A 22929-nucleotide genomic window follows, 5' to 3' on the forward strand; every position below is an offset into this window, starting at 1 on the left:
TATATATCACAATATATGTTTATAATGTTATAATGTTCCAATATTAATGTGAATATATATAGTATGTACAGTATATGTTCAAATTTATACACGCACAGTACCATATTTTATCACATGTACATTTATATATTCAATAATTTTAGTCAATGCATTATTGAATATAAAATCACATAATATATACAATTTATAAGTAGCCTAAATATGTCACATTTTTCAATTTAAGAAAAGTGGCCATTTCTTATGTATCATTTTCAATATACTGTAATATATTAACACAACATGTTATTCTGTAATATAAAATAATTCAATTTTGATCGTTAATATAGGTATATAGAAATATATTTCCTTTGCGTAAGGGTAGCTACACAGCACAGGAGTCTCTAGGACCCGAAACAACCAGGAAGTAGCCTAAAGCCCATCTGAACAGGACATGAGCGTTATGTAGTGCTGTGTCGGTGATGTTTTATATTTAATATTCAGCTGTGGCGCTCAAACTCTCTCTGATTCCTCACGGAGAGCATCTGAACCAACAACAGCAGTGGAGAGCAGCGGGCATCAGCCTCATACAACTAACCAGCACTTCTGGGGTGCCTGGCCCTTCACTGAAGACATGTCAGCAGAGGACGCATCCATGACACACCGTGAGTGCTCTTTCCCTTATTTTTCATGGAATACATGTTTTGCTGTGTATGGTTGGAGTATTGCAGTGCGGGTTACATCATTACAGGCTCTACAGTGGCAAACAGCGCACAGCCATGTTTTACAGAGTGCTTTACAAATGTCCGCGTAAATACTACGCAAGGCGACACGGGAAGCCTTGCATGTCCAATATGCATTTACATATTTTAACATAACTGTCTTTAGGATCTCTTCGTTGAGTAAATGCAATAAATACAGGCAGTTTTTGAAACAAATGAAGACGTTTGCGGTTTGACATCAGCATTGCTCAGCCGCTGCAAGTAGATCGTCAAATGCAACAAAAACTACGCTGGAACGGATGTGATCTTTACGAAAGCACAGCTGATTAAGATTAAACGACCGTGGAAATTATATTGAATGACTTGTTTCAGACGGTCAGCGAGATTTATAACCTGATTCAATTATAGAATAGAATAAATAACCAGTCTATAGGGAGAAGTAACAGCGGATGTTGTGGTTTGTCCCGTACAACACTATAAATAACTTTTTCCTTACTGTAGAGCACCCATGCATTAAGGATGATATTCAAGATGACATTTCAAAACTCGGTTTTGACATTTATCGAAGGAATGGTTAACCTCATGATAAATTACAATTGCTATATGTCGGAAAATGTGGGAAAATATAAAACTTTAGCCATGAAGGAATAAATCATTTGCATTATCAGCAGGCTCGCTGTGTTGTGTAATGAGACAACAACAGTCCCTGCACAACCGCATTATAGTGAGCTGATGTGGCGAGTGATAGGTAGGCTAACAATGTAATTGTTCTAAAGCACTGAATTGTTCAAGATTGGCAGCCTTTAATTCTTGAGCGACTGTTGTTATAGTGATGAAATACAGTTAGATTTGATTTTTTTTTTAGTTTTGTGTAGGTCGTGTGTAATGTGGTTTAGCAGACGGTCATTAGTAATAATGCACTGGACAGCTCCAGGTGCTGAACTGCTTTTATAGAGTGTAGTCGCTCATACGTGGATGATAAATGTAAGATTAACTTTGATAAACAGGAATGACATGCTCAGAACTGGTAGAGCTTTATTTTTAATATACACAACAGAAACAGAAGTAAAATGTGTACAAAATGGATTAATTGTAATTATTTTCCTTATTTAAATTTCAATGGAAAAAGAATGCTAAAATGCTATAGTTAAAGACTGCATGTGACTGCATTAACTATTTATTAATGGTGAAAATGATATATCTGAGAGATAGACAGGACATATGTATCAGCTTGATTGCTGTGTTATTTTAGTGATAGGGTGGCATATTAATATTACATAATTTAATGACAAATACAGTTAGAAATTGTAATACAGTCACCAAAATTCAATCTTGTAATATCTCAGACATTATCACTGTATTTTTAAGTTCTGGAAAATAGCTGGCAGTTTAACAAAAGCAAATGTACCTTAGCTTCTGAGTGTGGTATTGTTTTAGTGCGGAGTGACTACACAGTCAAAAGATGCCGTCTGATACATTGTTATTCTGCAAGCGTTTAATGATTTCTGTAATAATATAATAATTTTTGATAAGTTCTCTTCTCTCTGATATATGATCTCTCTGCATAGGTCTGCTGAACTCATTTGCAATTTAACAAAACAAAACTATGCACGCAGTGTTGAATATGCCACGAAACAATGCTTCTGAACAAGCTTTGTTTTTGAAAAGCTTGATTTCCACTTCTGACAGGCATTAAGCTTCCTCAGTTGCGTTGGGTGTTGGGTGTTTAAAAGCGATGTAGGGTGGCTGACTACATCATGTTTTAGGAATTCCTTAAAAGGAAATATATATAAAAAAATAAAAAAAAACTGTGGACTGCCCCATGTCTTTTCATTTTTCTCCATTCGGTTTGGACTTTTGACTTGATTATTGTGCACTTAATTAGCAGCACCGCCTTTTTTCTTGGTGGGAGACTGTCTGCAGGAGCTAATTTAAGGGTCTGACGTTGGGAGGTGAATCACGTTAGCCTCTCAGCTATTCCCTGTCACAAAGCACTTCTCATGTTGCTCATTGTTGCAACATGTAATTATGATTTATGCTGCTTTGAACTGGCTTTTGTCAGAGCTGTGAAAAGATACATTGTTTTTTCCTCTACACTCTGCATTTCCTTTATTTTTTATTCACCTATAAGAATTAGCCAGCTTGTGAGCGGGTCAGAAATCTGTGTAAGGAAAGGATCATTTTGGTGGAGAAATCGGCTGAATTTCTGAAGAGGGTCATTTGTAAGTGGCGAGAGACGAGCCTTGCCACCCGTGTCTCCTCTAGAAATACTCTCAGACCTGACTGCGAAGTCCTTTACCTCCTCTTGTTCATACAAACAAGTGGAGTAATTTAGTGTTGAGCTAAATAACAACAAAAAGCTAGCTAGAAGAACATTTTCGAGCTGCGTGTTTTTGATAAGCTAGGAAATTTGTGGCTTTCATCTTACATTAATTTTTCATCTTTTTTAATCCGAATGTCTAAAAGTGCAGTCATAGTCCCCTAGGCAGGTCTTGATTGTCTTCTGTTGTACTCCTTTGATAATAAAACAGCTTAACCTTGAGTGCTAACCAGACATGATGTGATAAAATCACTGCCATTTTAATAAGTTTTTGTCCCAGCTGACCATGACAAGCAATGAGTGACAGGACATTTTGTCATCTCTATTGATTGCAACGTGGCCCTTGTTTTGGAAGTATTATTTCCATTGATTTTTCCCATAGGGATTTTAGAAATTCTTCATTAAAGCGTTACAAGCCATGAGCCAAACCAACCGATCCTATGAACCATTGCGAATAACATAAATAAAAAACAGTGGAATTAAATTAAATTAAAAATCGTTAGTTGTTAAAGTTGTTGACTGCATATATAGAAATTATATGCAATATATTTTCAGTTTATTGTAAAATATGCATATGTATGTTCAAATATTTAATATTCGAGAATGTGAGCAGACCAACTCTATTACGCCATTTGTGGTGTTTCATGGGAGTGCATGGGCAGAACTCTCTGATTAGTGAAATTTTCTTTACAGCATCATGGGTAATGTAGTTTTTCACCACTGTTAAACATGATTATTTAAAACATAAGTTGATATAATGCGAACTGATGGCTTCAGCAAAAGCAAATACCATTGATTAACAACCTTAGAGCTCGCAGTAAGTCTGTCTTTAAAGGTCTGTAAGTTATTGTTAAAAAACTATTTCCCTATGGAGAAAATGAATACCATTTTTATTTCTGGAACATGACTGTTGCATTCCATATCTGCTGCATCACACTTGTTAGCCCCGCCCACTGTGAAATTTCATTGGTCCATAATCTTGCTGCTCCTCATAATTCTACATTAAAGTCCCCCTCACTAATTTTATCTCTTAAAACATATCTTTAATAATCAAATTATACTTATTGAAACGGTTTCCTCCATTAACATATCATTTCTTTCTGTCTTAAAATGGCTTGAATATAACTTTAACCCCTTACCTCATTTAGTATACACGTAATCATGAATATGCACGCAATCACACCAGCTCATATATCTGCTCCCACCCACAAGTTGACGAGATTGGTTACATGTTTGAGAGCAAAGGAAATGGGCTGTTTCAAACCACAGTTTTGAGACTGTCTTTGATACACTGTCATTTTAAGGAGAAAATGCTCAGCAGTGGTGTTGACTGATGAATTTGCACAAGGTTTGTCTTTAAGCATATTAAAAACACCAGATAGATATCTAAACAACATTAAAAGCTTGATTTTTACCACAGCGGACCTTTAAATACGAAATATCCTCTGATTGACTGTAAATGTGTCACATCTCATAGCAGTTTTGATAGCTAATAAAATAGCTTGTCGCTGGAAACTTGTCATGGTTTGGACTTGCAGTAATTTAATTTATTTTTATATCATGAGTTTTGTACTTCAAACAGGTTAATTAGTTGTCACCCACTTGAAGAAATAAATGCATTTTGATTGAAGTGATCACTTATAATTATATTTTGAACTAAAGGTGGTTTTGAGTTGTACAGAATTAAAAGTGATTTCATTAAAATTCGGAACGTCTCTCGTTTAAGATCTTTCCTAGGGGGATTCAGTTCACTGAGCCATGAACAATACAGAGCTAAGCACTTCAGCATGCGCACTTGTAATACACTTATAAAGTACTTCAGCACCCCATGGACAGATAATCATGATTCATGGCCAAACTAGTATGATTTCATTACATTCTCCAGTTCTTTCATAGCTCCCATGCATAATTTAGGGAGACCTTTATGTAAGGTACTTGCAGCCTGGCAAACTTTTGCTTGTGGGCCATAGCAACTCACAACAAGCTCTCCATTAGGATGGAATATTCATGAGCACCCGGGCAGGTTGTGTTGACCGATGTGAGAGATACGGTGAGATTAAAACTGAAATAGAATGAGTTGTTGAGTCCAAGGTGATGTGCTGCTTTTTCTACATCCTTCAAACTTTTGACAGGTCTCACAAAGCTGTTGGAGAATTCAGTACCTTCTTCCTGTTTTTTGTTCATGTTCCCTTTGTTTTAAACAGCCTAAAGGTCCCTCAGTACAGAACAGATGGTAAAATGTTCCTTTTGATCTTCTTTACAGGTTTCAAGAGTTTTCTGGTTGTCGCATGAATCACAAACATGCTCCGGTCTGTTTATAAGTGCAGAGCATGAATTGGCAATAAGTATTCAGATGCTTTTTATAGTTATCGGCAGGGCCGTTTCTAGCCAATTTGACGCCCTAGGTGAAATCCCTATTGCCCCCCACACACACAAATTATATATATTATATATATAACCAGTTGCTTGTCACATTCAAATTGGTTGTCATAGTAACGACACTCATTTGTGGAGTTCAAAGCTATAAAACCCCTTTGTTACCCCAAACTACATATAAAAGCTTTATCAGTGGCATAAAAGTAACCAATGCAGCTACTTAATCATTTGCTACTCATTAACGTGTTAACGTCCCCTTTCTATAACGTGACGCTCTGCCCTCTATGACGCTGCTCCCATTAAGTGCTGTTGGAAGTGAATGAATTGATTCAGCATTTCGACACCTCCGTAATCGGGGCTTCTCTTGCTATCTTGTTTCTGATGGTCTGGCATTGTGCAAATCTACCCAGGCCAGATTCATAAACTGTGTGTAAGTGACAAACTAAAAATAAATTCCAAACTCAACCGAAATGTGAGAGTGTTTCAAGCCAGTTGATGTAACCTTACAAATTTGTATACCATATTGTATACCTTACAAATGAAAATGTTTAAATTGTTTTAATATATTAAACATTATTGACAAAATAATCTTATTAACATACATCAGCAAGGTAAGGTTATCTATTTGGCTAAAACAAAGATGAGAATTTTTTGAAATGGCAAGAATGACTTGTGACCCCTGGTGATCTGTAAAGGTAATGCAGGGGAAAATATTAACAAAAATTTTACTATTTGAATGCAAATTATCTAATGACCTGGGGCTGTATTCACAAAAAGTCTTAAGGCTAAAAGTTGCTCCTAACGTAGAAATTTGGCAGCAACTCTTAAAAATTAGGGGTGTGTCACTTCTAATTTTAGGAATAGTAAATTTTTCATCTAAGAGCAATTCACAAAGCTTTTTAATGCTAGAAGCAGCTCCTAAACCTAGGACAGCTTATAAGTCCTCTGGAGGACTTCTAAATCCACAAGAGAAACTCAGAAATTATCCGAAGCATGGATGTTGTTTTTAGTCTGTATTGCAAGTGAGTAAATATTGGAATATCACAAAGACATCAACCTTCTATAGAAGTATTGTATTGAATCGTGTAAGTTTTAAGTTTCAGGTTTTAAGTTTAGTTAGTCCAGTTCACCTTCCTTTAACCTTTCTTTGGCAGTTCTGTATTATCCATTGGTATATGCTTACAGTATTCTTGAAATATTGTTTGTTTGTAAGCATGTTATGGCTGATAATATCACCATGTACAAGTTAAAAATTTATATTATTTTGTTTAAGCACATTTGTTAAACTGAACTGACAGGGCATTAAAGCACTGTAATGTACAATAAATGAACACATTTTAAAATATTTTAAAATTTTTCAACGATTGCATTTTACAATGTTTTTTTTTACATTTTAAGTGAGTGTTCGATGATGGGGAAACAGGGAAATGAACATGCACAACTAAATATTCAATATCGGCCAATACCGAAAAAAACAACAACTCACTAATATATGGTACCAATATTTCATGCATCCTCAAGTTAGTTAATGTTCCTTATGAAAGTTGCTATAAATAGAATCTCTACCTTTTTTATATTGTGGTTAATTTTCTCTATTGGCTGAGAGTCTGAGTGAGGGGTGTCTGTGTCTATGACTTAAATAAAGCCCTTGAAAAAAACCCTGTTAAATGCTATAATTTCCCAGCATTGAAAAGAATGTTTATGAATGAATGCTTTTTCATTGGGCAAGAACAGTAATAAAAGTTGAATTCAAAGAAAAGAACAATTTTTCTAGCACACGTTACTACTTAACATATTTGTGACCAGGCCAGAGAAAATATTAGCAGGGCCAATAGAAATCTGAACTGACCCGATCAGGCATGCCGAAAAAGTCTTTTAGTCAAGAGTTAGGCTGATTTATTTATTTTTTGCAGTTTGAAGCCTTTTTGACAAAACTGATTGATTGCCGGATTGTCAAATGCCCGGCTGCTTGGCAGGAAGCAGTTTTTTCTCATTTGTGAGCACTTAAACATATCAGAGTCAAGCACATGGAGCGATTTTTCAAAGATGACATCTCCATCCTGCCCCCATCCTTATGCCGTTCCTGCAGTTTGCATTTATCACCGTGTCACGATAATGCTGTGTCCACACACTCCGAATGCAGGTCAATAGCAAGGTTACAGTCATCTGATTGAAGCCTGATCAAATGTTCCTCCACCATGCTGTTGCTTTATAGGTAGTAATTTATCACATAGGACAAAGGACATTCAGAGTACTTTAGAATGACCTCCGGATGTGGTTGGGTGGACAGACAGATGCCCTTTGTATTCTCCCTTTCAAAATTCTGACACTCTTGCGGATATATTAACTCCCCCTCTCTTTCCATTTCATTCTCCGCGTTTTGTTATCTACCTACCCATTTTGTCTTTCTCTGCTAGTCGTTGCTTGTTGTGCTTTGTCATTTTCCCTCCACATCTCCATTGTGTATTTCCATTTATCTTACATAACTGGAATCAGAGGTGATGACCTTCATTCTCCTCTGTACAGTCTCTCTCTGGGAATTGCTGGCCATGAGCAAGCCAAAGGAACTGCTGTCTCCTGTAGGCTTCCTTATCTGAATCTGGCCTAGGATGTTATAAAAACTAAATATTTATATGCAAAAAAAAAAAAGGCTGGTTTACGTTCAAATGACTGAATGTTTTAAACAGATTAACAAAATGGAACAAAACTGTCTGAACATAGTTTTGAAATATCTTTTAAAAGTTTGGGGTAAAATAGCAATGTTGTGAAATATTTTTGCAATTTAAAATAACTGTATTCTGTTAAAATATATTGTAAAATATAATGTATTCCTGTGGTGGCAAAGCTGAATTTTTAGCAGTTATTACTGCAGTCTTCAGTGTCACATGATCCTTCAGAAATCATAATAATATGATGATTTGGTGCACAAATAATATTTTGTATTATCAATGCTGAAAACATTTTTTTTGATAAAGTTCAAAAGAACTGCATTAATTTAAAATAGAATATTTTTGTAACAATGTAAAAGTCTTTACTGTAACTTTTAATCAATTTAATTTGTGCTTGCTGAATAAAAGTATTAATTTCTGTATTAATTACTGATCCCAAACTTTTGAATGATAATGCATATATATATATTAAATATATACTTTCTACTTCAAAAACGTGACACATAAATGGTTGAACTGACACAAAAAAGTGTTTTGGTGTTTTAAAAGGTATAAATCTAGAAAAAAAGAACTATTGAGAAAGATTTTACCCTGTTAACAGTCCAACAAATTGTTAGCATGCTAAAGCATTCTCTGAGAAGTTACGTCTCTAAATTATTTTATTTAAATTGTAGTTTTTGTTCAATTTTATATTTAAAATGAGTTGATATTATATTTAATATTATTTATTGAATATCTCAATTCTTTGTTTTAACTTACATTTTTTTAGTGTTTGTGGATGGATTGTGAATGGATTAACTGTGACTAGTCGGCCATCTTGACCCAATATAGATAGAGGCCTTTATGTATGCTTTTGTGCTGCATCGCAGGAGGTATGGATTGTGTTGTTGCCTGCATGACCTTTAAAATGCATTCAGACACACTTCTACCCCAATGCTTTTAAGGCTCAACAGTTTCTTTAGAAGCAGTTGTTAAGTGTTACTGAGTTGCTTAGCATTGTTGCCCTCAATAATGCCATGTTGTGGTTGTGATGTCGTAAATGCAAACCCAAGCTTCTGATTTTCCAATTATCAGTAAGTACGCCTGGCTAATGGGTTGCCTGTGTGAAAGTGATATTGCTCTGTGAAGTGATGGCTTCAGTAGCCCACACAAAGCACAAGGCCTTACTATGGAGGCGTAACGTAATATATCCATGTATCTATAAACGAGAAAGTGCGAGAAGAGCAGGTGGGTGAGAAGGGGGAGAGCAGGTTTATGAGACACGTATTCGGGTGAAAAATGAATCTAGGAAGGAAGTAACGAGATAAGAGGAGAGAGAAAATCAACAGAAGTAGAATGAGGTGAAAGAACGAGGAAGAGAGACGCAGGATGACAGTGACAGCACGTGTTTGTTAGACATTGCTCTGGAAATATTCTCATCGTGTTTCTCTCTCAAGGAAAACCAGGTTACCCATTTGCATTGCTCTTGCTGCCGGACTGCTATAATTCCCCCAGGTAGCCCTAAAAATAACAGAGTCCATTTTCCACAGCGTTTCCTCTGTCTTTCTCACTATCCCTCTGGCAGTGCACATTGTTGACAGAGATGTAATCGGGGGAATGAAGGATATTGCAACTACCAGCACACAGAATTGTCACAAATAAACTAGCAGAGTTATTAGCAACCCATGGGGCTCATTGGAAATATGTGCATGTGGTGACATTTCTGCAAAATGATATTACATTGCTTTTTGCACATTTCATGACACTTTTAAAATGAAATGTCCATTGAGTGACACTAAAAGCATGCTCATTTTTATCCGAAACAGAACGTGAATCTTGCGATGTTTTATTACCTTGAATGTTGTTCGTATCACAGTTCGGAAATTAAATGTCTGGTGAGTGGCGCTGAAAGGTCAATGCTTTATAGCATTTAAAGGCCAATTCACACTGCACTGACAAACACAGACCAATGCTGACAAACACCAGAATGCAGTACGTCACTTTTTAGACATTCCAAGACCTGACAAACCAAGCACTGACTAATGCCAACAAAAGGCGATAGGGGTAACACCCTGAACAAACGTGTCTGCTGCCATTTGTCTGCATCTGTGTTAACAAGACCAAACCTGAGAAAAAAAAACGCATTTGCTGAAGCTCTTTATTTCAGCTCTTTTATTGTGACTAGTGTTTTACAAGATTTGTACCCGAACGCTCTGTATACTGTAGCAAGTACAGTGCTGTACCAGGTGAGCATCCGAGCAAGTTTACCACGTCAGAAAAGTCATACTTATGGAGCTGGTTATGTGGTATAAATGTCAAAATATATTAGTTTCAAGTCATGCTCTATGGTAAAAGTATATTGAGGTCATAACATAGTATTGTGCGAGGAACTGCATGAAAAACTTTATTAATCAATAATCTTCTGCTCCCAATCATCATTTATGTGAAAAGGAATAAAAGTTGTTGGTGTTGTAATGCCTGTAGTGTTCATTTCAGCTTGAAATTGCAGTGGATTGTATTTATAAGTAGGCCTATGTTTTTGCAGAAATAACAAGATACCTTTTCTGCAAATTGTGATACTTTTTTGAATTGTTGGTAGCTATATTAGCAGATGCCCCATAAAGAGGTGGAAAGGAATAGATGTCTCCAGGAGTTGTCTGTTAGAGTCATTGTAATGGATATACTAGCAGACGAAAAACCCGGTGCTTGAGGAAAAAAGTGGATGTTATTTGTGTTGCAATCATTTCAAAACATTCTGATGGTGTAGGGCAGAAATAATTTTAGGCAACTACATAAGAAGTGATCAAAAAAAACACAGCCACATGAGTCTTTTTGGAAATGGAGCTCGAGCGAGTTGTTTGAACACTGTTTGAGCGAAGTCTCAGCCTCAACCCACAGTCTGATGCTTTTTGCACACAAAACTGGAAAGCAAGTGGCAAGCTGTATTCTGACTGGAAGACTTTACACATTTTTTGTTGTTTTTCAGTTATTTTGTGTCATTTTTATTATTATTTTTTATTTTGTGAACTGTTAAAGTTGCAATGAAACATATTGTGATGTATATCAGGGTGTAATATGTGACCATGGACCACAAAACCAGTCTTAAGTGTCAATTTTTCAAAATTGAGATTTATACATCATCTGAAAGCTGAATAAATAAGCTTTCCATTGATGTATGGTTTGTTCGCCTTGAATCGCCTTTAGAGTTATCTAAATTAAGTCCTTAGCAATGCATATTACTAATCAAAAATTAAGTTTTGATATATTTACGGTAGGAAATTTACAAAATATCTTCATGGAACATGATCTTTACTTAATATCCTAATGATTTTTGGCTTAAAAGAAAATATAATTTTGACCCATACAATGTATTTTTGGCTATTGCTAAGTGACTTAAGACTGGTTTTGTGGTCCAGGGTCACATATATTATCTAAAAAAATCTAGGGTGAGGACTTGGTGTACTGAATGATTGGAGATCTAGTTTAATTGAAGGAAGATCCAAACATTTCGATTAAAAATTACGAGATAAAAAAAAGCATGCACATAGAAGGATCATTCAAATTAAGATATATTTTCATGCTTTGCCAACTTTAAGGCATGAAGAGAACATAAATAATGCTGAGGCTAAGGCTACACTATGTTTTTGTCCACTTTCTGTGGCTAGCATTATATGCTAGTTACAAACCCCTCATCCTGACACTAACTAAACACACCTGCCTAAAATTTTCAAGCAATCCTGAAGACTTTAGGTATCTCTGAAATCTTATACTGTCTCTGAGTAGGCACTCAGGTTCTTTGAGTAGCTATAGATCTTCTGGGTATTTTTCCACTACTGTTTTATGAATACTATCCGAACTGTTTTTTGCCTACTTTATATAGTAGGGAAGTAGGCATGTTTCAGATAAATTTGCCCCAAAATGACGCTTAAAAATTAATTGTGGTTGGTGTCTTTACATGACAGCCAGCATTTTTTGTTTGTTTGTTTGTTTTATGCTCTATAAGAGTATGTGGGGTCTCAGTTGGTTTACATTTAATGAAAATTGCATAACAACAAACATTACAGTTATGCAACAGCTTGATTCGCCAAAGTGTTATTTTGACATTTTCTTTTGATAAAATAGCATCTGGTGTTGGCATATGAAGCCTGCTATATATATATATATTGTTATCTATATATGTGTTTATGTATATGTGGGTGTTTGTTTGTTTGCATACACACGTGCGTGTATTGTGAAATGGCTGTTGACTTATTTTTATGCCATTTTCTGTGCGTGGGAATCGGAGAGCAACCATCATGATGTTGCCACTCACACTTCTCCAATCACTGCGTGAGTTTCATCTTCTCCACTCCTTGTTTCGGATCTTCATGTTTCTTGGAGTGTTGCATGACCAGCCATCCCCGGGCCCCCTCCTTCACATTCCTCCTTTCTCTCAGAGAAAAAAAATAAAAACGACAGTGCAGATGCTGATCACCCCGTCTCTCCACATGCGTGCGTGTGACGTCAGAACCCGCCTGCCTGTCTCTGATGGTCTCGGAGGCATTCATTGCGATGTGTTCCTCTCCGCAGGGTTCACTGGTGTGGGTGTGAGACTACAACATCTTTTTTGTAACAACCAGTTCATGGTTGTTTAATCAGAGCCAATTGTTTATTTATTACCTTACTTCATCCTCTTTTTCTCTCCTTCTCTATACTCTCTGAAGCTTGATTTCTAGTGTGAATGTTTTGGAGATATTCACTGGAAGTGTTAAATGTCCTTGCCAAGGACACTTCAGAGCTTTCATTTTGGTAATGCAGTAATACATCAACACATAGAGCGGAAAAACTGAAACACACATATGAAGAGAGTGCATTCTGCAAGAGCAAGCCAATGTTTTCCGATAATTCATTCCTCCGCATGCCCCTCCTTTTTACTGAAGTTGCTATGTGACGGAACAATGAACTAGAACACCTAGTGAACAGCGCTCAGGGTGCAGATTTCTATTATTGAATTTGTATCATCACAGAGATGAGGGGAGTGCTCATTTTATTTATGTGTATCAGTACTGATTATATTACATTTGTTTTGAATAATGTATCCATGAGCTGCATGTGTTCCCCACTTAACTTTCCATTGTCCACCATGTTCATTTCTCACATCTATTTCAATCTTGTACTATCTATCTATCTATCTATCTATCTATCTATCTATCCTTTATTTGACCCTCTAACTCTAACACTTTCTATTCTATTTTAATTCTACATGACTAAATAAATAAATAAATAAATCTATCTATCTATCTATCTATCTATCTAGATATAGCTAGATAGATCTGTTGTTATTTTTTGCAAAACAGTCTGTACTTGTAATATTTGTACATTTTTCAAAACTTTCAAATAAGGTTTTTCTAGCTAAAATTCAAAGTCTTTGCTTTACACTGTAAAAACAGGAAATGTACAGATCATTTTCTTCAAAGACATTATCCATTAATTTTACAGACATTTAAAATCAAACACAACACAATGCAGTGCAAAATTCTAAATAGGTCTACAGGTAAAATACCTGAAAAAAATCAATATGGACATTTTTTTACAGTACATTGTTACCTATTTTTACAGATTTTTTTAGGGTGTAAGTAAAAATTTGCATTTTAGTTCATTTAATTCTACAGACAGACAGATAGTTTGTAACTTTTATACTGGCATGAATTCTGATCACAGAGTCTGTATTTTCAGTTATTTTCCTAGACTCATTCATCTTGTGAGAGTACATGATTTTTCAAAAGCACTATTCTTGTCTTTAGGGGTAAAACTTTTTAATGAGGAACAAATTACTGAGTGGATCATTAGTGGCTTATGTAAAATGTTCTCTTTTCGAGGTATTGCTGAACTTTTAATACCAGGGGACGGGTAGGTTTGTAGTTACATACCAAAGATGGAAGGAAGATAGAGGCTAACAGTTAAAGAGGAAATAAGCTCAAGAAGAAGAAGAGCTGGAGGTAGAAAGGTCAAGACATCAGTAGATAAATATACAGAGTGTGAGTAAAAGCTAAGCCCGGGAATAGGATGACTAGAAGCAGGATAGTGAAAAGAGAAAAAGGAGAGCTATATAGTGAACTGTAAAATTTAGCTTAACCTTTTTTTCTTTCTTCCCCACCATCCATCTTCAGTTCCACCTACACTCTAAAAAATGCTGGGTTGTTTCAACCCAATGTTGGGTCAAATATGGACTAACCCAGCAGCACCCACACCTGCTGTGCCTCGCTTTCACACCGCTCACCTTCTTTATTTATTTCTCTGCCCTGAACGCATCACACATGCATTCGTTTGTCTGCTTAAAAGCCCAATCTAACGGCCTCGCTGGTTTACATTGTTTACATACACACTACATAACATCATTTCAATGTGAGACACACATACTGTATCACATTGACTTCCACAAACCTCTTTAACGCTTTGTATGTTTCTACATGAGACTGCCACAAGCTAGCTTGGCTATGAATACCAAAAAGAGCACATTAGCTTGTAGTTTGCAGTTGTGACTGTTGTAAAATCGATACCGCTCTTACTCCCACTCTGTGGTAAAAATACACGTATATGCTCTGATTTGCCCACGAGGCTCAACCACAGTCCCTCTGCAACGCCCACTCAGTTGTGTTGCTGCTCGTGCCAACTTGTGCCAGCCCAATCTTCACTCCAAACGGGGGTGTTTTGCTATCAACACGGTCAACACAGTAGCCCAATGCATAGTGAGTTACTCACAGGGAGCCTCGTTCTACCTTAGATGCAGCAAAAATGACATTACAGTAAGATGCATTTCTGACTGTAAAAAAGTTTTGCTTTCAAGTTAGCCTTTCTAAAGTCACTAAGTTACTAAAAACTGTGAGGATAACCAAAACAAATGACTAGGTATTTTCTGAGGTACAGTGACATTACAAATGTAACTAATTAGGGCTCAATAATAAAAATGGCCCCAAAAAACACTGTTTCTATCACTTCAATGCATATTTTTGTTTATGCTAAACTTCAGAACAAGTTTATATGCATTTCCATTCAGGTTTCTTCAGCACAAATTTGAAATTTCCATTACAATACTTTGATGGAACTGGGAAATTTGTATGCATATACATAATTTGTATTTGCATGACTTGCAAGCATAAACATTTGGTTTACTTTGATGTATTGAGTGTTAAAGATTACAGAATCCAGAATCCAATTTAAATATTACCAAAGGTGACATTATCTAGCTGGCTAAAATAGATAAGGTTTGTTGAAATTAAGGAAATGATCTGTGATATGAATAGTATTATTATTATTATCATCATCATCATTAATAATAATAATAATAATAATACAGATTTAATTATGTTGAGCAGTTACATTTTAGCTGTATAATTTCTAGATATTAAATGATCAAATATATCAGATTACATTACTTGTTGGACACTATATGGACAGAAGTATTGGGACACCTGATCATTACACCAACAGGGACACTGCACTGCAAATACACAGATATTAATATGGAATTGATTCCCCTTTTGCAACTACAAAAGCTTCCACTCTTCTGGGAAGGCTTTCCATAATATTTTGGAGTGTTTCTGTAGAAATTCTTGCAAATTCTTCCAGTAGAGCATTTGTGAGGTAAAGCACTGATGTTGGACGAGAAGTCCTAGCCCACAATCTCCATTCCATTTCATCCCAAAAATGTCCAGTGGGGTTTGAGGTCAAGTGGGCCAGTGGGCCCAGTCAAGCTCATCCACCCCAAACTCATCCAACCAGATCTTGCTTAGCACACAGGGGAACAGTCATGATGGAATGGAAAAAGCCTTCCCAAACTGTTCGCACAAAGTTGTAAGCATTGTCCGAAATGTCTTGGTATGCTGAATCATTAAGATTTCCCTCTGTTCACTGGAAGTAAGATGCATAAAAGAGCACCATACCATTTCCTCCTCCGCCAAACTTTACAGTTGGTGCAGTGCAGTCAGGCAGGTAATGTTCTCCTGGCATCCGCCAAACCTCGACTCACTCATCAGACTGTCAATCAGAGAAGTGTGATTCATCACTCCACAGAACACGTTTTCACTGCTCCAGAGTCCAGTGGCATCGTGCTTTACACCACTCCATCCCACGATTGACATTGTATTTGGTGATGTGAGGCTTGCATGCAGCTGCTCAGCCATGGGAACCCATTCCATGAAGCTCCCGCCGCAAATTTTTGTGCTGCCATTAATGCCTGTGGAACTCTTTGGCTATGGAATCAGCAGAGCATTGGCGACTTTTACACACCACACGGTGACCCTGCTCTGTGACTTATCATGGTCTTGGAGTTGCTGCTGTTCCTAAACGCTTGCATATTTCCAATAATACCACTTACAGTTGATCATGGAATATCTAGCTGGGATGAAATTTCACAAACTGGCTTATTTACGCAGTACCACGCTTGAATTCACTGAGCTCTTCAGTAGAGATCGTTTTTTCACAAATGTTTGTAAATGCAGACTGCATGGCTATTTTATACACCTGAGGTAATGGGTCTGATTGAAAATCCTGAATTCAATAAATTACAGCTGTGTCCCAATACGATTGTCCAGTTTGTTCATTTATATGAAATGATTTTTTTTTTTTTTATTGTGGTGTAGCCAAATGTGATCTACTCGCTGGCCATTACTAGCTGTGTTTCATTGTCCCAAGACATTTTATTTTTGAAATACGTGCCAAACAATAAAGGATGCTTTGTTTGGCACTTGCATTGTGTTTTTGGATTTAAAATGTGATTTTGCTCTTTTATTGCCATCCCATCACATACAGTATATCATCCCATTAAATTTTTTCACGCTCGTGTTATGGTTGTTTCTCTCAATAAAGTGTGGGATGCATAAAGGTATGTAGGCATATGAATTCTTGCTTGTGTGTGTGTATATGTGTGTGAAGACACACCTGTAGAACCGCAGTGGTCATTTTTTTTATCACAGGCAGTCACACTTCTCTAGCAGCCCTGCTAATCGTCCGCCAAGTGAGGGGCCACAAATAATGCCAGAAACACACATACACACCCCACTGAAATAACAGGTGTGTGTGTGTCTGTTTGTGTGTGTGCGCCATGCTATCTGCATTATAGCAGCCAGATTCCCAGTGACAAAATGGGCTTGAGTCCGATACGACTGTGTCCTGCTGTCTGTAATTGCATGCGGCTTGTGGTAAATGTTTAGGATGCCAGCCAATTTCATGAGCAAGTGTGACTGAGGGAAATTATGCAATAGTACTGTCTGCAGAAGAGAGTTGGATGCTGGCGTTCCTAAATTTTGGATGGTTTGACAAATTATTAAATAATTCAGAGGTTGTATGTGCCGATCTCTCTTGAAACGATTAGCATCATTTCGACCAAATGTGATGCCCACCACATCATTAAGGCAAATGATGTTCATTTCAATCTCATAATAATTTGAGTGAACTTATAATGAGCACATTTGAAGTCTGAAGGGTTGCTTTTCCAAACAATGAAGAAGAAATGTACATACTGTATTTTAACTCCCAAAATTTTGTATTTACATAAAAATTTAGGTATTAATTAATTCATTGCCACTACGTCTCAGATTGCAGTGGTGTGACATAATTCAGAACAGAGCTTTAAAGAAATATTTTTTGTCATTTAATAATGATGAGTACGGTGACCGGGAGGTGACATGTTCGGTTCACTTAGTTTTGTCGTGGCCACGACATAACTCATGGGAACGTGATAATATGTCATGGCCACGAGATATTAATTTTTGGGAACGTCATATTAACTCGTGGGAATGTGATATTATGTCATGGCCACGAGATAATTTTGTCGAGGTAACGGCATCCTTATGTCGTGGCCTCAAGATGCTATGTTGAGGGAACGACATCCATTTCTTGTGGCCATGACTTCTTATGTTGAGGGAACGACGAGTAATGCGTAAACAAACCTGCGTGACCATAGCAACCCGGGATTATCAGAGATAGATTCATTAATATTTTATTTTGAATTAAGAAATTAATATATTATTTATTATAGAAATTATTACATTATTAAATTATTACAGTATATTAACCATAGGCCTTGGCTATCGGATTGTATTACATGCGCTAGTGAGCATTCAAATAAAGTTTATCATGAATAAATGTTACATAAAGTGCATAATATAAAATAGGCCTACAAGAAAACATTTTTATACATCCTACAGTCTTGTAAGTCCATTTACTGATTGTCTTTTTCCCATAATATTATTATTATTATTATTATTAGTTATATTTTTATATTCGTTTATATTCATTTTTCCCTTCATTTCGATCTCTTTATTTAATGTTCTGAATACTTTTGTAAATAATAGCCTACTGTAAATGCTCGATATGCCAATAAAGCTTTGATTATGCTGACTGGAATTTTTGCTGGAAATAATTAAGTCAGAAATGAACTTATAATTGTTTATTTACATTGATTAGAAAAAATACTTTTTTTCAAACATGTTGGCTGTAATTTGTTTTGTGTGGATATATTCACACTCATACAATGGTGAATAAGATCGGTATAACAGCGGATTTTTTTAACATTCCATGTGACTGCCACTAGGGGGCAAAATGTGACGATTGTACCAAGTATTGTATGAGAATATCGGATAGTGGAAAGGCTGTTTTAATTTTAAAGGAAAATTCCGTGTTCAACATGCAATTTTCGCTCAAAATTTTGTACGTCAGTTTGTGAAATCAAACACAAATACCAAGTTGACTGTAAAGAGTGATTAAAGGACAAGTTTACAGATTTTCAACCAACTTTGTATTTTTACTATGTGTACTATTTCTTCATGTTACCTGCACTCAGATCTCCCGGTTTACTGGTCAGCTAAAATCCGCTGGATGGCACAAAATGCTACATCTTTTGACAGCTCCAGGGCTTTAGTTAAAACTACAGATTTATACATTTTTATATCCCCACCTACAAACAGCCCAGTGCAGCATGGGTGTTGAAGCTCCCTACCTTTTTAGCACACAGCCCTCTTTCTATGTTTTTGCTAGTCATGTAGCACTGATTATAAAAAAATGCCTTTCTACGGCATAGACAGCCAAGTTTTATCTTGCCAGAGGCAAATTACCCATTTAAAACTGAATTTCCTTTTACAAACAAATCATTTCTACGGTGATGTCTTCGGTTCACTTAGTTTTGTCGTGGCCACGACATAATAACTCGTGGGAACGTGATCTTATGTCGTGGTCTCGAGATGCTATGTTGAGGGAACGACATCCATTTCTTGTGGCCATGACTTCTTATGTTGAGGGAACGACGAGTAATGCGTAAACAAACCTGCGTGACCATAGCAACCCGGGATTATCAGAGATAGATTCATTAATATTTTATTTTGAATTAAGAAATTAATATATTATTTATTATAGAAATTATTACATTATTAAATTATTACAGTATATTAACCATAGGCCTTGGCTATCGGATTGTATTACATGCGCTAGTGAGCATTCAAATAAAGTTTATCATGAATAAATGTTACATAAAGTGCATAATATAAAATAGGCCTACAAGAAAACATTTTTATACATCCTACAGTCTTGTAAGTCCATTTACTGATTGTCTTTTTCCCATAATATTATTATTATTATTATTATTAGTTATATTTTTATATTCGTTTATATTCATTTTTCCCTTCATTTCGATCTCTTTATTTAATGTTCTGAATACTTTTGTAAATAATAGCCTACTGTAAATGCCTAGCAAATACTAGCATAATTATGCAAAACGTTAACTAGGTAAAGCGATACACAAATTGAAAGGGGAAATAAGCATATATAACAATAAATATAAAAATATAGCCCTAATAAGTTAATGTAATAATAATAATAATATACAAATATTAAATTAAATGTTTAATGTTAATAAAAATGTTTTATCCATTTTTGATAATCCCGGGTTGCTATGGTCACACAGGTTTGTTTACGCATTAAACTCGTGGTCGCGAGAAATTAATGTCGTTCCCTCAACATAGCATCTCGAGGCCACGACATGAGGATGTCGTTACCTCGACAAAATGATCTCGTGGCCTCGACGTAATATCACGTTCCCACGAGTTAATATCTCGTGGCCACAACCAGTGATGGGGAAAGTTACTTTTAAAAGTAATGCATTGCAATATGGCGTTACTCCATAAAAAAAGTAACTATTTACGTTACTTAGTTACTTTTTATGGAAAGTAATGCCAAAAAAACACACAAATGTTTATCTAGAGTAATGTTTGATTATTAGTATGGTTGAACTGGATCATCGAAGGTCAGAAGCAAAGACATTGTTACCCCCAACACTGGCCACAACATATTATCACGTTCCCACGAGTTATTATATTGTGGCCACGACAAAACTACAGGGGATACATTTTAAACTTTGAAAAATTGTACAAAAGTTTATTGAAAATTCACTTTACAGAACAGGCTACATGAATAGTTAACTATTCAAGTAACGCATCAGACCTGCACGAACATCCCTGCCCTCCTCCTCTACAGCCTGTGGCACTGCCACCACGGTCTCTGCTGCTGGTGGTAAATCCCAAGCATTCACATAGGAGCCGTACCGTGCCGTACCATGCAGTGGAAAAGCGCATAAGTGAACCGAACATGTCACCTCCCGGTCACTGTAGATGAGCTGCGAATGAGGTGCTGAAAATATCTCTGTAGAAATATGTGTGTGTGAGAGTGTGTGTGTCCGTGTCTGTGCCAGTGCCATCTAGGCCCCAGGTAACAAATGACTTCCTGTGGTAATTGCTCTAATGAAGCAGGGAGGAGAGCTGTGGAATTCTTAATAGGTGTGCGTAGAGTGTAAGTGTTCACAAAATTAGGTGCAGAGGAGAGCAAGACAATAGGTGAGATGGAGTAAGATGGGAAGATAGATGTCTGGTGAACTAGCCATGTAAAGAGTGTCCCGTTTGTCTGTTTTCTCTTGCATCTTGCCAGGGTTTTGAGCCCTAACAAATTGTCAAAGCCGTGTTATAATCCCTGTGCTTAAATTCTTGTTTTCACTGAGACTGGGATGGCTGTATGTTTGTGTCAGAGCAGCACGCTTGTCAATAGGATGCGGGCACATGATGCACCTGTTTGTTTTAGGGGGCACCAGTGGCAGGAATAAAATCATTTTAGTGACGTAGTAGTTTATTTTATATGTGTAAGACTGTAGACATGTTAGTCCAGTGATAGTTTTAACAAAGAGACCCAGATTAAAATTCTGGTTGAGAAAGTCTATTCTATTCTATTCTATTATAAAGGGGTTCCCAAACTTTTTGGCCAGACTATTTAAAATATATATGTGTAGTACCCACTGAGATTAAAAGTTTATATTTGAATAATTCAGTCACACATTTGCATGTTCACATTCTCTGATGTTGATAGTAGTGGTAATAATAGTAGTAGTAATAATGATAACTATAATAATAATAATAATAATAATAATAAGTAGTAGTAGATAGAAATATTACTGTTGTAAATTACAGTTGCACAGTAAAAAAAATAATATTAGATCTTTATAATAATGAAATATGCTGCATGATTCAGTGCATGATCAGAGTGACTTACAGTGACTTGACATTAATTTTACAGTCAATGTAATTAATAGCTTTTCATCAAGTTATGAACCCCAGTCTGGAAAACCCTATATATTATATTATAGTCAGCAAACAGGCCAGAAACACAGAGGTAAGTTCTCACAACAACAGGTTTATTGACAAACGGGCAGCGGGATGAACAGCAACAGTCTGAGGGTGAGTAATTTGAGGAAGTAAAGGCATTCAAGTCTCTTAGCTGAGGGTAATAGAAGATTGTCTCTTGCAGGTGATCCGATGGAGTGGTGGAGAACAGGAGCGGTCGAGCGAAGGAGCATCTAGGGGTAAGTAAACGCAGGTAAGTAGTCAGGCTTAGTAATGCTATGCAAACTGTAGACCATATGATGAGGCTGTGGGGAGAGTGCAGTGATCTAGGGAGCCTAACGAGCTGAGACAGGTGTGGGCAATCAGAATTCGGGTGACTGGGATCTGGTGTGCACTGGGGCTGATGACTGTGGTGACGGTGGTGACTGAGGCCCTGTCCACACAAACGCGGTTATTTTTAAAACCGCAGCTTTTTCTACGCGGTTTGGCCGTTCGTCCACACGCAAACGCTGCACCAGGTCTCTGAAACCGAACATTTTTGAAAACGCCTGCCAGGGTGAAGCTGTTCAAAAACTCCGGTTGCAGTGTTATCGTGTAGACAGAGAAACCAGAGTTTTTGGCTTGTGACGTCGGAGCCTGCGCTGTTATCTCTGCCTACTGGAAACTTTTTCAGGCTTCTGATTAGCCAACATGGCTTTACGGTTGAGATTATATCGCCACCTGTTGGTTTGGCATGCTCTTGACAGTGCTTCATATCATGCGTTTGCGTTTTCATGTGGACGTCTAGGGAGCCTAACGAGCTGAGACAGGTGTGGGCAATCAGAATTCGGGTGACTGGGATCTGGTGTGCACTGGGGCTGATGACTGTGGTGACGGTGGTGACTGAGGCCCTGTCCACACAAACGCGGTTATTTTTAAAACCGCAGCTTTTTCTACGCGGTTTGGCCGTTCGTCCACACGCAAATGCAGCACCAGGTCACTGAAACCGAACATTTTTGAAAACGCTCATATCATGCGTTTGCGTTTTCATGTGGACGGAGATTTTTTTTTAAACGGAAGAAGGAAAAACTCCATTTATAAAAATACCCGTGTACGTGTGGACATGGCCTGAGACTCCCTGACATTACCTCCCCCTCCCGGAAGGCGTGTCCTTGCGCCAGTTGCAATCCACAAAGGGGGTGGGAGGGTGGGTGCTCTGGAGGCCTCTAGGGACAGGCTTGTACGGGACGGGAGGCCTCAAGGGCGGT

At 37.0% G+C, this 22929-nt stretch overlaps 1 protein-coding gene across 1 annotated transcript in view; it reads left to right on the forward strand.

The window, feature by feature from the left end:
* The first annotated feature begins 436 nt into the window (after positions 1 to 436).
* Positions 437 to 22929, forward strand: part of tbkbp1 (TBK1 binding protein 1) — a 50260-nt gene continuing 27767 nt past the window's right edge. Inside the window, exon 1 of the mRNA XM_016469225.1 lies at positions 437 to 641. The gene's annotated coding sequence lies outside the window, so the exon portion shown is untranslated. The remainder of the gene's footprint in view (positions 642 to 22929) is intronic.

This window comes from Sinocyclocheilus anshuiensis, unplaced genomic scaffold (assembly GCF_001515605.1).
Source record: "Sinocyclocheilus anshuiensis isolate Anshui unplaced genomic scaffold, SAMN03320099.WGS_v1.1 scaffold1572, whole genome shotgun sequence".
NCBI classification, from domain to species: Eukaryota; Metazoa; Chordata; class Actinopteri; order Cypriniformes; family Cyprinidae; genus Sinocyclocheilus; species Sinocyclocheilus anshuiensis.